Source organism: Protomyctophum parallelum (genome assembly GCF_964188405.1).
Source record: "Protomyctophum parallelum genome assembly, chromosome: 10".
Classification (NCBI taxonomy): domain Eukaryota; kingdom Metazoa; phylum Chordata; class Actinopteri; order Myctophiformes; family Myctophidae; genus Protomyctophum; species Protomyctophum parallelum.
Genome location: NC_139704.1, coordinates 16,258,126 through 16,273,173, shown reverse-complemented (window position 1 = coordinate 16,273,173; position 15,048 = coordinate 16,258,126). Strand labels below are relative to the sequence as shown.

Below are 15,048 nucleotides of genomic sequence, written 5' to 3'. Positions count from 1 at the left end.
TGGTTTGGACGTACCGCGGCGTTCAAAGCCTCGTGCTGGTCTTTTGAAGCCCTGTGTGTCATGCCTCTTTGATTCTGTCACTGTGGCGGACAGCTTCAGCCAGATTATGGCAGGATGTTTGGCCTGAGAGAGAGCACCACTAAAGTTTTCCCCCGCACGGTATAAGGTGTCCCACTTGCACAACTATGTGAATTCAAACACACTCTGACCTATGAGTTCCTAAGAGTGCTTCATGGTGTCTACTCTATACACAGTATATCAAATAAATAACGGTAGTGGGTCGCACACACCAAGACTGCAGTTCAAAACACACTGATGAAGGCTGGATTGTCTCTGTTCAAAAATGAAATAAATGTTTTGAACCGCAGTCTCGGTGTGTGCGACCCACTACTGTTATTTATTGGATATGTTTTGAACGGGTAACGCATCTAAAGTCAGAGCACGGTGGTAATTTATTGTCTATACACAGTACACACCGTGGTATGGGGGTGTCTACAAACATGCTGAGTATTTTGTATGCTGGTGTATTTGTGTGTCATATTGCCTAAACCAAAGCACACACCAAGACAAATTCCAATCAGTGTGTCATCATTATTTATTTTTTATTGGGCCTCTGCAGGCATTGGTTTCATCATCGTCTCACATATACTGCCATGCACAGAGGTTTTTGTCAGCGTGTTGTGCTGACTTACTACTTTACTTTGTCTGAGAATGACTTGTCTGGCACCGATGCTAATAGACATAGACAATTTAGCCTAATCCAATAGGCTATATTCTGCCCAAGGCAGTCGGGAGGCAGGAAGGAGTTGGGATTTTATGGATTTTATGATCTAAGGGATTTTATTATCTAGCTCACTCTGATGATATTATAATGTTTCCATTCCTTTGACCTCGGGTTGGTGCGGTTAAGTAATACTGTCATACTAAATGAACACGCACACACGCACACACACACACACACACACACACACACACACACACACACACACACACACACACACACACACACACACACACACACACACACACACACACACACACACACACACACACACACACACACACACACACACTTTTATAAAGAATCTTAATCTGACAGCATTTTCAATTGTTTTAGATTTAACTGTTGTCCTCAGTGACAAACATTACTCTACACATGAGCAAAACAAATTTGCAGAGTGATGTACCATTCTCTGAAATGTCAGATGTCAAAAAGTTGAGTGTGAAATGATTTGTTTACATAGTAATAATAATAATAAACTTTATTTATATAGCACCTTTCATACATAAATGTAGCTCAAAGTGCTTTACAGAGCAAAAAAGATAATAAAAACAAAAGCAAAACAAAACCGCATTAAAACAGGCATGCAGTTAAAACAATAGGACAATAACGCAGTGTCAAATCAGGAGAAGGCAGTGGTACAAAGATAAGAACAGATAAACTAAGGCAACGACATTAAAAAAAAAAAGAAAAAAACTAGTGGTTACGTGCAAATGCTGAAATAATACTGTTACTAATTTGGTCTTTTACGGGCTTTAAATCTGACTTATGTGGTCACCAGTGTTGATTACTGTATATCATTCTTATTGTATAGGGCTATATCAACACTGGTACATGGAATTGGTGACGGCGAGAACAGAAGGACTTTGATGATGTGGGTTTGCTGAGGTGGAGCAAAGGTAGCTGAAGCCTTTCATATCCAGGTGCTCGTGCACGCGCGCGTGTGCTCGTTCCCGCCGAGAGACTCAGCCCCCCCACACGGCAGCACATGACTGCCGGAGGAGATATGATGCCCCCGGTGTTCAACGCTTTTCCAGTGATGCAGATAACTGCAGAGTCCCGCCTCCCTGGCAACTGTGTTGGAAGGAACAAGCTATCTTAATGGCATGCTAATTGATTTGGTGTAGCTCAGATAGTGGCGGCCTGGCGCAGAGTGATAAAAGCAGAACCGGTCGGGCCGGTTGGTTCACAGGAGGACAAGGTGCTCATCAAAAACAACCATGTCAGCCCATTCACTATTTGAACACAATTTTACACTGCATTGCGCCACACAGAGGCGTGCAGACCTTTAGTGTAGAAATGCGTGTGCACGCGCGGGGCAAACGTGCACAGCTGCACACACACAAACACACAGGCGAGCACGCGCTCAACAGTGCTATGCTTCTGTAAGTGGATGACCCACTAAGCTCATTTTAGGCGTACAGTGCGAGGTCAGACCAAAACGAACAAACAACCAGCCGTGTTGTCACAAGAACATTCATCACAGCTATTAATTACTGTATGTACTCTATATCTGTGGCCTGCAGAAATAGATAAACATAATGACCACTCTACCATCCTCTCACTGGCACTGATATTAAGCCATAAAGCTTGGGACATGAAAATAACCTTGGTTCGGCATCGCCACCGTATAACCGAGCGCCTCATTGATGCTCCCACAGAAAAACTTTCCCTGTAGTGTGCAGCCTGAACATTACACTAGTAATGCAATACTAGTATTACAGCTCCAACCTGTAACTTGTATGTCCTCCCCGGGAATCGAACCCATGCAGCTCCCCTACACGGGTGGCAAAAGTCCTAAGACAGAGCTTATAAGACTGCCTTGGTTTGTGCAGAGGTGATATCACTCCATTTTGCAATGCCACTTTTTAACCAGCTTTGAGTCATATAATAATAGAAGAGATAGACCACCTGGCTCCAACCACCACAGTTGTACAGATTACAAATCAAAATGATTTTGAATGGGTTTTATTCCCTGAAAGTTAATCTAATATCTCCCACACAGTGAGTGTATAGTCACAATACTCACAAAGTGAATGCGAAGGCCACTGGGCCTTGGTGCTGGACTAGTGGCTGGTGTGTTGAGACAGGGGGCGGTGGTTTGAGGTGGAGAGGCTGCCGCCAAGGTCAGGATGACTGTGTGGAATTTGTCCTTCTATGCAAAAAGAATAGTCTTGGTGTCAGAGCAAGGCTAGAAAACGAAGCCAGGTTATGAGGGAGGACGTTTGTGCAATGAAGCCTCGATCTCTCTGTCATGTCGGAGCCTTGATAATCCTCTGCGCTGAAAGTGAGAGAGAGAGAGAGAGAGAGAGAGAGAGAGAGAGAGAGTTAGATGCAGTTTAATTCCTATTTATATCCAAAATGTATTTGTAAATACATTGTTTTATTTTGATTGTCTTGTTCCACTTCTGCTTTGCCAATGTAAACGTACGTTTTCTCATGTCAATAAAGCTCCTTTGAATTGAATTGGGGAGAGAGAGAGAGAGAGAGAGAGAGAGAGAGAGAGAGAGCCCTGAATAGGCTGAATGTATGGCTGCTCAGTGCAGCGCATATTATATTTCACCAGGGGTTACTGCGTTACTGCAGCCATCAATGCATGGCTGACATGTCTGCAGTGTGGGACCAACAACAGGACCTCCTCGAAAATGAGACGATGCATGTCAAGGGGTTTATTTTCTTCTAATAAAGGTAGTATAGTTTAATACTTGGAGACACACTAATGCCGCGGTGTCACACACGCCGGCACCATCATACGACGAAGTAAAGGTCGCGCTCAAAATGGGATGAAACACTATCATGATTTTGTAGTTTGTTTTCCAGTTAAGGAACAGAAATTATCTATACATATTATATAGGCTACCGCAGGGTAATAAAAACATAGTAGGCTGCATAATTAAGGCTGACCTTATAGGTGACTCAATATGCAACCATTGACAATACTGTTGACTATACTGTTTATGCTTGCCCATTAGCACACCCATGGCTCTGTGGCTGGGCACACCTAAATCTAACACGGCCATTATTAATTTGGTCAGCTCAGCTGCAGCTGTGCTATTATTTTTTCTAGCATTTCTTTGTTGTATAGCACGTTTCAACGGCAAAGCAATTGAACGTGCTGTACACTGTGCATCAAGCAAAGGAAACACAATTATACAATGACATTAGGATGCATCAAACAAAATAAGTCTAAATAAATAAATAACACATACAATCACAGTGCAGAAGAGAAAGAAAACCACCAGTTCATTAAAGGGTGGCCCTTTAATGAACCCCTTTTGCAACCAGATCTTATTTTAATGATGTTTGGGAGACAAGAAACACTTTCCTGGGGTTTTTAGTGGATATTTTAGTATTTCAAAGTGTCTGTGATGTCATGGACACTGGTCTCACTGTCTGATTACTACAATGACCATAATGCTTTGCTGCATTCACCCCACATTGTGGAGAGGGAGACAACATGTAGTCCAGGAAGGAAGTGAGACCAGTGTCCATGACACCAACCAGTGGAATGGCATGGGTAGCCGGACAGCCCAGTGGACAGAGAGAGGCATCACCCCAGAGGAATGTCTCGCGACTGGCCATGACCAACCTTGGGCCGTCTGCGGGTCGGTGAAGGATGCTGCAAGGCATCCATGAAAAAATGGAATATAACTTTTTCTGATGCATGCGTGTGTGGCGAACCACAAACAATGGACCACATCATGATGTGTATCTCTGCTCCACAATGTACTGGAGATGACCTGGCCGGGCCAAATGCCGCTGCACTCGCCTGCGCCAACCACTGGAAAGACGTGATATAGAAGATGGCCAGACACGAAGAAGAAGAATGACACCACTGGCACTTTGAAATACTAAAATATCTAAAAACACATAGTATTACACACCAATAAAACCATGAAAAAACCCTGGAAAGTGTTTCTTGTCTCCCAAACATCATTCAAATAAGATGTTGTTCACCTTAGCAGTAGCACCACCTGATCCATCCACCTCCTCCTACCACCCACCTGTCCTAGTCCCCTCCCCCTTCCTAATGAAAGGACTACCCACCTGTCCTAGTCCCCTCCCCCTTCCTAATGAAAGGACTACCCACCTGTCCTAGTCCCCTCCCCCTTCCTCATGAAAGGACCACCCACCTGTCATAGTCCCCTCCCCCTTCCTCGTGAAAGGACCACCCACCTGTCATAGTCCCCTCCCCCTTCCTCGTGAAAGGACCACCCACCTGTCATAGTCCCCTCCCCCTTCCTAATGAAAGGACCACCCACCTGTCCTAGTCCCCTCCCCCTTCCTAATGAAAGGACTACCCACCTGTCCTAGTCCCCTCCCCCTTCCTCATGAAAGGACCACCCACCTGTCATAGTCCCCTCCCCCTTCCTAATGAAAGGACTACCCACCTGTCATAGTCCCCTCCCCTTTCCTCGTGAAAGGACTGACCATGAGTTGGGTCTAAAATGGTCTAGCTCTGACAGCAATTAAATCTTGTTTGATATGGCACTGCACTGGACATCTACAACAGCAAAGCTTGGAAAAAGATAATACATAATATTTTAGTTGGAAAAATAAATGTATAACTAAATGGACCATGGGTCCATTTAGTTTGTACATTTGTACACTCTCAGAGTTAACCTACAGATATGTAGGCTATGTAAGGGTACAATTTGGTTCAATCTAATTTATTTTATTGAGAACGGAATGGATTTGTGTGTTTTTTTTTTGCTGCAAATAAGAGAATAGAACTTGCCAGTATGAACTCCAAAATAAAACCTATATTGAGTAACCATAGTACTGCTGTCTCTTCTGATACTATTCAGTGAGTCTTATTTTGAAACCACTACACTACAGGAAGTCTTGCTAGTTATGGTTACTTGCTACTGGTCCGTGCTAGGGGGGAAATCAAAGCTGTGCTGCGAATGAATGGATTACGCATATTATCCTTTTCCCCAACGTGCAACACCATGCAACCATGGAAACGTCTTTCACTATCAGCTGCAGTTAGTGGTGAGTCTCATGGATTGTTTTTCTGCTAACTCTCTCTCTCTCTGTGTTTACTTTACCCCATGATCTCCCCCCTAATGTTGCTGCACGTGCATATTTACCAAGCCCACACCTATTGTTGTGGTACGATAATGAGGGGGAGGGTGTGATTGTGGAACCTCACTTAATCACTGTTTTTTCATTGGCACGTTTGACTGTCAAGGTTTCAGCCTCCAGGGAGAAACCCTAAATTCAAAGGGAAGACATCATTGCACATGACAACCACACCACGGGGTCTGATGAAGTACTGTCACCTCATAGAACAGAAAGAAATACAAAGATTGTGGTGCCCCATCATTAACATTAGTGATTGGAGCCGGGCGCTGAGTTTTATCACTATCTTTTATCACTCCAAAACATAATTACTTTGTAATAACAGTTTTGTCTTTGTTTAATTGAAGAAAATTATGGCACATCCAAGTGTTGTTCAATGCATTTACTCAGTGTAGTCTTCTGTTGTTGTTGTTGTTGACGGTTATAGATGTGTGTATCGTCTACAATGGTAGTTTATTAGCTGCAGTGTTGCCTATTTACAATTTACAATTACAATTTAGGCATTTAGCAGACACTCTTAATCCAGATTTAGATTAAGCCTATACTAGCCTCCCATGTGTTTATTAATAGTTTGTCAATCTGAACTGAAAAACCTACAGTATCAGGCTATGGTTTCCATGCCCCATATAGGTCTAAGCAGCAGCACTTAGAACTGTACTATGCCTTGTTATTAGGTGTAAATGAGCAGGTTCTCCCTGGTTTATGGAGGCTGGGTTCAGAGGGGAAAGGAAGCTGCAGTGATTACTGTAGCTGTGACGCTATGATTGCACAGACCCTGGCATATGATTAAGGGGAATGGACCATATCTCTCACCATCTGAAAGAGGGATAAAATTCTGCCTCATAGCGTGGCTGCAGGCGATCGCACATGTTTTATTTCTGAGCATAAATTACTCGGTAAGGGCACTTCTTGCCCAAGGTTGTATCCCCAAATAAAGGTTTGTGGTTGTGAGAGCAGGTATTAGGCGGTCAGATTTGTCATGTGCTGCACATCCTCATCGAGGAGGTCAATGTGATTTATTCACCAGGGATTCAACCGTGTGTTGTTGGCATCTAATTGACCCTCTTTAAAACTTTTTAGGTGAGATTATTTGTTCAGTAGCTACTAAAGCCTTTATATTTTAATCATCAGTAATCATAGCTAGTGTTTTGTTCATTAACTGATTTGTTAGTACATTTGCTAAGCAATCCAGATAAAACCCAGCCACTACTGTAACTGTACGTATCATTATACCAACATCAAGATATTTTCTGTGATGTCCTATTCCACTTCCAGATCCACTTCACTATAGAAAGAGGGTAAACGGTCATCAAAGTTCTGGTAAAAATGTTGAAGCTGAGATTTATTTTCGGGCATGCATTCTATGGGGAGCTAATCCCCCTTTTGCAGCGGGCCTTTTCCAGGCTCAAGTTGAATTGCGGGGAGATAAATGTTTAAAGCTCGGGGCCTGTGTGCATCATCAATACCAGGTCTGCTCAGGTCTTGATATGAGCAGGCCTTCACTCTAGTCTGTAGGCAGACCCCCTCTCTGCTCGGCTCTGCCTCTCTCGTGATCTTTATTTGACGTTGCCATTGCTTTTATCTCCACAATGCTGATTGATGGGGTGTCTATCTTTCAACGGACAGTGGTGGCACGGTAGGACTGGCACCTGCTGTATTTGACTCGACAGGGTTTCGGAGAGACATGTCTGGGCACTGTGGGTCTGTCACAGAGTGACTGACAGGACCGGTGGGGGTCATGTGATTTAAATTCAGAAGGCAAAGGTTTTTGGGGGCCGAAGGCGCTTAAATGTACTCTCTTTTCACACCGTCTTGAGACCAAACATTCTGTATGAGGAGATTTACGGTAGAAAATAAAAAGTGTTGGAGTGAATCTTCTCCTGTGTGGTTCGTGGGCGTATAAGTCTAGATAGATTTAAGTTCTCATTATCCTGACATCCTCAATGGATACTTGGAGTTCCCGGCTTTATGACAGGCTTTCAGAGCGAGGTGAGATTGGTGGATGTTTATGCTGGTGTAAGTGCAAACCATGTCACGTCAAGGAGAGGCAACCGAGTGTGTTTACGGCACATGGCGATGCAGGTGCTAAATAATTAAGGGAAGCAGCAGCTCTGTATTCCTGACGCTCGCGCCAGGCTTAATGGATGTGTGTGTTGGCGGGGCTGACCCTGGCGTGAACCTTCATTAGAGCTCTCATTTCTATACCCAGCAAAAACACTGACCAGGTTCTATCTGCAGCACTGTTATTTCCACGGTCTGGCCGACACGGTCAGCATTAGCCTGACCCCTGGCAGAAAGGCAGATGGTCTGGGGGAGGGGGCAGGGGGGGACGGGACGCGGGAGGTGGAATTCAGCGCCGACCCGGGGAGAGGTCGCCCTCATCCTATCATCCTTCCTTCCCCTTCTCCACTTTCACCTTTAGCCACAGCTAAGCATCGGCACATTCCGGTCCCGTTCTCCCGAAGGACCCGCCGCAAAGTCACGCCCAGCCACACTAGGCCCGCCTTGGCTAACGGTATTCCATTTGAAATAATAACCAGCGTTGGAATTGGACTGCCTGCTTTCCATAAACCCATTTCAGACATCGGTCCCATTCCTATTACACAATGTCTCTGTCCATACACAGGTAGAACCATCTCAGAAGGCACTGTCCCAGGAACGGTATGGGGGGGGGGAATTTGTCTGACTTATGGCCGATACATTCATCAAGCTTGTGCCAAGCCAATATCACACTGTCAGAATGGAGCATGTGGCGTTCTATCACCATGAGAGGCTGTGACAGGACAAGTCCTTTTCTATTACCTTCTCACAGGGCAATCTGTGACATTGCCTCTATCTACTCCTTTATAACACTGTTGATTCCAACTGCGCTGGTGGATTCCATGTGTTGCTGGGCCACAATCAGTGTGGAGCCTAACTGGATTTGTGTGCCATGCACACTGGTATGGATTGGAAAAGTGAGTTGTTGAATCATTGAGTCATTATGTTCACAAAATAGAATCAGCTTAATTTATTTATTTATAATAGTTAATAAGTGTATTTGTTTTCACGGTGAGCGCCCGTCTTTTCATCATGTGATAAACTACCATCTCATTTGTAAATCCATGGAGTAGCCTGTTTGAAATCCCATAGAGTCACCTGAGAGTGCTGTGCAGAGCTCTACACTCTGAAGTGGCTGAATTCCCTATTTCATATAATAGCCCGGCAAAGTTTTTTCTCCCACATACAGTAGGCACATACAGTATTAAACAGGTCAGTGGATGCCCCGTTCCTCCCTCTCTCTCCTCCATTTCTCCCTCTCCCTCTTTCTTTCCCTCCTCCTCTCTCCCTGTCCTCCCCCCTCTCTCCATCACTTCTCTCCCTGCTCTTTCTCTCTCTCTCTCTCATTTTGTTATTCGGTGGAGTCTGTTAAGGAGTCGTCCTGTAGAGTTGTCCGTCCCCCCCACTCCCCCACCACCACCAGCCCAGTATGCCTCCTCTATGTTCTCCTCGCCTGAAGCAGTGAATTACTATTTATGCGCTGAACTTTGACAGTGCACCAGAGTCTGTCCCCAGCTCAGTCAGTCGGCATAGCTATGCAGTGACGCCAGGAAGTTGGACTCGTCTTGCTGCTTTTATGGTTTCCTCCCGGCCGAGCCAGAGGTGGCGTGGAACTAGAGTGTGTAAAAGCACACAGGTGGGCTGTTTGGCAGGAGGGGCTATCTCGCAGGGATTGTTCAGTGGAGAGAATACACAGTAAAACCGTGAGTGTTATTCTAACTCTGAGACTGAGCAAACGAACCCGATTTGTTCTTTCTCAGGGTTACATCAACACCCAGGATTTTACTGTTTGGGCATACATACGCATTATAAAGTGTTAATTTAACTCTGAAAGTGTGAAAATTGGACCCGAATGGACTTTGGGACCCACACTCAAAAAAGTAAAACAATCGCCTTGTAAGTACGACTATTAAAAAAAGGTATATTAGCTTAATAAAATCTGTGAATATCACTTATGGGATCCTTTTAGTTGGATATACAATAATTAATGAGTAAAAATCCAACTGTTATTTGTGAGTTAAATGTACATATATTGTTTTAGTTCATTTCATGAAAATAAATGAGTATATGCCAAACTGGTAATATTGGTCAAATATATATACAAGTCTCAGTAAGTTTCCATCATAATATTTGAGAATGGAGTAATCGTACAGATCAGTTTGAAGAAATGTAATTATTACTCATTCCTACCCAATATTATTAGTAGATACGGTATCTACTAATAATATTGGGTTGAAATGATCTAAGATACCCATTAGACACGCCTACCTGCCTCTTATTGGCCAGAGTTCATAACAGCGATGAAAGCCGGACCGATACGAGTCATCCCGAGTGGCAGGCTGGCAGCCATTACAAAATGTACAGCAGAAGCAGTAGCTGAGCCGCGCCACGCAAGTGAAGTGAAGTTACAAGAGAAGTTCTCCTTCATGGTAAGTAGCCAGCTATCAAATGTTAATTAAATGTTGACCGTGTCTTCATACTTTTTTTTTGGACCGGACTAAAGCCATGGTTTACATGACGCTCGTATAGGGCTAGCAAAACTAACAACTGTCAAGACTAAAGAGTGCATGCTAATTTTCATTCAGCCCCACCATAACGTAACGCATGTGGTCGTCGACACTATACACATAAACTACACATGTTTCAGCCATGTACATATACACAATATCATGTTAAAATGCATAGAATAGCCTACACATTATTTGCGAGGGAAAGTTCGCGCCGAACGGGAAGGGCTCAGGGCTGCATGGTAATTGTAGTTCATTTGACTTACGATTGTATGTATGGCTCACTGAAAGAACTATCAAAATGGCCGCTATAAACGCGGGCTTATTTATTATGTTGAATTCTATGCTGTAATATTAAACTAAACATGCTTCATCTATACAGTAAACGTTAGACGATAAGCTTGTTGTTTTGCGGTGCCTGCGTGCGGTTCATGTTTTACGTAGGCCAGCAGTATAGGCTATAGGCTTGAGCTTTTAGAAATATTACTTTTGCTAAGGGGGACATAGACCAACAGGGGAGCCCACGACGGGACGGACGGCCGCGACCGGGCGTCGCTTAACGGGGGAGGATCATGAAGAAGTGACGCCGAGGAAGCGACGCCATGGGCCGTCGGAGCCCCCCTAACCGACCGCAATAGGCGGAACGGGCTGGCGGGGCTGCGATATTAAACATTTTTCAGGGAGAACTCTTGGGGCCTCTACGCAGCTGCGTAGTTTGCGGTAGAATGGTGAATAAATCTGCAGGCAGCGTCAGACAGTGCAATTACATGTGGACATTGTCATCCAGCACAATCATTGGAATTATAAACTGCATGGAACGAAATGCATTTAGATCAGTGCTAAATGTCTGTTAGCAAAAGTAATCATTCTAAAAACTCAAGCCTGCTTGTGAGCTTGTAGATGAGCTATATTTCCACATTTATGTTTTTAAAGTATACGGTGTAAAGTATACAGTTTAATGTTCGTTAATGTTTGTTTTGTAGACTGTTGAATAAATCACTGCAGCTAAGAGCCAACATCAGACAGAGTGGACATTGTCAACTATAGCCTGTAAGTCCAGTATCATTAAGGCATTTTATATACTAGCCTACTGCTAGCCAACTTCTTATGCTGCAATCACACTGGCAGATGCAAAAGATACAAAGCTACAAACATTGGCTGTATCTTCATGTCGCTCACTTCCATTAAACATTAATAGTAGACTAGACTGTATCTTTGCATCTGTCCGTGTGACTGTGATCGCAACATTAGGTATTTGACTATTTATGGACTAAAGTCCTGTATAAAAATGTATGTTGCTTTGTCTGATCATGTGCATGTCTGCATATTTGTCTGTAGACTCTGTAGGCATCAATGTCTGGCTCCTTCTCTTCTGTTTGATTCTCCTTCCCTGCTGCTGCCAACAATAAAGCCTCGTCACTGCTTGACCTGGGTTCCAGGAGGTAACAACCGTAAAAAACACACACAATGTATTCATAATTTCATATATACATTGTTGCTGTTGGGCAGAAACCTCATATCTCCATATTTCAACGTTTGATGTTTTGTCACCAATACTACAGTGTCTGCACAAAAGTAACAATAAATAGCCGGTCTACAAGCTCACAGCATTGCTCACAGTCTCATTGCGTTGTGTGCATGCTTGTAAATCTGCTATTTCAGCTTTTTGGGGGTTTTAAACTATTAGTCTTTCTGTGGCATTTATAAATATTGAATCAATGCAAAGTATTGACAAGAGCTAAGGCTTGAACAGTGTGCCTGATGGGAAATTAACAGGGTTTCATTATTGTGTATTTAGTCTTATTTTCTACTGTCCATGTCTTCCAGCTACACCTCAACTCTTTGTCTCCCGGTATGCTGTCCTCTTTGCCTCCCGGTGGCTGTCCCCCAGGCATCTAGACTCATACAGACAGCAATTCAACAGTCTGGACAAACAAGTGACTGGATACCTTACTGGTAGGACACTGTTTAATAATTGTTTTACAACCTTTCTATACAGTTATTCAACTATATTCCTGAAACATTGTGTTGCAGATATTATTCATTTACCACTGCGTTGTCTGCTCGCTGCCTTATATGAACACAGCTGCTTCAATAATTCTTCCCTGTGTAATATTTTGATCCTTGAGGAGGATAATTAAAATGTTGAATCATTGAGATTTTACAGTTGGGACTCAGTAGATGTAGTTTATCAGTGATATGGATTTGAGTGGTGCCTGACGGCTCCAACTAACTGCTATGTCCATATGTATGTCCTGATGAGTACGAATTGGGGTTGATTGGGCTGATTCAGGTCACACACACAGCAGCCATAGTACAGTGTACAGTACGAGTTATACTGTAGAGTATGAGTTGTACAGTACAGTACGATGCATATAGTTGCATCGCTCAGTTCACACAGGTGTGATTTTTATAGATTAGTTGGTATGACAAATATTAGTCAAACTCATTTTTGAAAGAAACATTACATCAGTCTGTTGGTTCCCTGTTAACACCTAGTGTATCTCTTCTAGATGAGCGTCAAGGATGTAAAGGAGAGATGGCTGGCCTTGTTTGATGCTTCACAAGTGAGTAAATTGGATTCTTGTAGCAGGGTTCAACAGAAATGACATCCTGCATGTGACACACATTTACATTGTATTTAACCAATTGTACCCATTCCTGGAGCAACAGTGGTGGAAAATGGATGTACAAGATCACAATGTGATTTGTTTTTCTCCCTTCCCCTCATCTGTTTTTCAGGTCAGCGCAGAGTTCAAGTTGATCACTACAATGAAGCTTGAGCCGAAATTCATGGAGATGTTGGACCTCTACACACCTAAACTGGACCTCTACACACCTAAACTGGACCTCTACACACCTAAACTGGACCTCTACACACCTAAACTGCTGTCCATGTTCCAATCTAAGAGAGGTGCTGTAGGAGAGCCACATCGGGCAGAAATGAGTGCTCTGCTTCAGGTAATAAACCATTTAGACCTGAGGATGATTCTTAAAAACGGCTTCTAAATCAGAAAATAGCAGATATGCAAGCTCACATTGCATCTCACTGAAGTCTGTGAAGTTGCAGATCTTCTATTCTCGGTATTCATTCACTTTAAAAAGCTAGAACACTGGTAGAAGTTTGTGTTGTAATTTCCTTGACATGTAACTTCACATGCAGGTGAGAAATGTTCCTCATTGACTTCCACTGTAGTATCTTGCCTGTAACGCAAACCTGTCAAATGTCCTAGATCAGTCCCATTAAGTTAATTACGATCACTTACTTTAGATACTAATGTATCCTAAACAGGCATCACTATGTCTCTGTCCTGTCCATTCCCTGATAGACGAAATGCATGGCTTAATAGTCTTGTCAGTACTAAACCCCTCTTATTCCTAAACTTCTTTGCTTTTTTACTATTTTGAAAAACATTTTTGTTCATTTAGATTGGCTAGTTGACCAATTTTGTTTTTCAAAAGAGTAAAAAAGGCAAAGAAGTTTCGGGATAATGTGTTTAGCACTGGTGGAAATGGGGCCCTAAATGCTAAAACTGTGTGCAGACAATTGAAACGGTAGACTTTAAAGTTGGTAAACAAAAGCCCAGCTTGGATGTGCAAAGTAATGCATTGTATTAAGGATAAAACTTTGTCTGCAGAGTGGAGACCCCATACAGCTAACCAGAGGAATCGTGATCAAGTGCCTCATCGACCATCTGGGAGAAGAGCCTGGTGCCCTGATCAAGGACGTTGAAGTTAGTAAAATAAAGTATTTAACAATTTGTAGTTTTAACTAATGTCATCATCATGGCTAATTGTGAGACAATATCTCAAACGTGCCAAGAACGGCAGAGTGAGGAGCTTGTTTTGTGAGAGTGTCCAGAGAATCAGGTTGTGAGATGGCATGTCTAGTGCTACTGCAGTTCAGACATGTGTTCCTACATACTGTCTCTTGGTAAGGTCAAGATACACTCAGGTCTGCACTGCACATGGATACAAGTTCCATAGCAGCATAGACAGCAGCATGTCTTAATTATGGAAGCATGTTGTACAGCAAAAATAGCAGATCTACAAGGTCACAAATTGGCAATAGAATACATGTTTACAAGCTTCTTCCATGAACATGAATGGTCTCAATCTGGCCTCAATCTGTGATTTCTTCAACTGGTTGGCAGCAAACGTTTTCAATTGCAAACTCAAGACACTGACGGAGGTCCCACCCAGAGCAGGGAATTGTGCAACAGTAGTAACTGTTTAGAATGATAATACCGTGAACATCATCATTACGTTTTCATTCATGAGATTCTATTTTTACAATGTGTGCAGGATGCTGGTGTCGATGTAGAAGAGGAGTTGTCGGGGGAACTGATGACTATCTACAGTCTGCAAACTCAAGAATCACCAGCTGCTGATGTAGGTATTGTTATTGAGGGCATCCCTGTCCTCAACAACCTCGGCGATATTAGCAGAGCCTGCTGCTATCTCCTGGGACTGACCTACTGTACGTGTTTGACTTGAAGTACCCCAAGAAGTTCAAATACATCTTGGAGGTTTTTCAAAAGGTACTGCTTGGACTAGACCCTCAACAGCTTACACCCAAAGTGCAGACACTGAAAAACTGTCTGCTTGGCTAGTGTCCTGACTGACAACTTCAGT

The 15,048-nt window shown here is 43.3% G+C and overlaps 1 protein-coding gene and 1 long non-coding RNA gene across 4 annotated transcripts in view; both read left to right on the top strand.

Annotated features, from left to right (window-relative positions):
- Window positions 1–15,048, top strand: part of macrod2 (mono-ADP ribosylhydrolase 2) — a 689,196-nt gene that overhangs the window by 540,100 nt on the left and 134,048 nt on the right. The gene's annotated exons all lie outside the window — the stretch shown is intronic.
- LOC310866192 lies at window positions 10,291–13,239 on the top strand. Its single transcript, XR_014569895.1, has 6 exons — window positions 10,291–10,335; window positions 11,397–11,463; window positions 11,752–11,855; window positions 12,241–12,369; window positions 12,927–12,980; window positions 13,156–13,239. It is a non-coding gene; the product is annotated as an uncharacterized lncRNA (long non-coding RNA).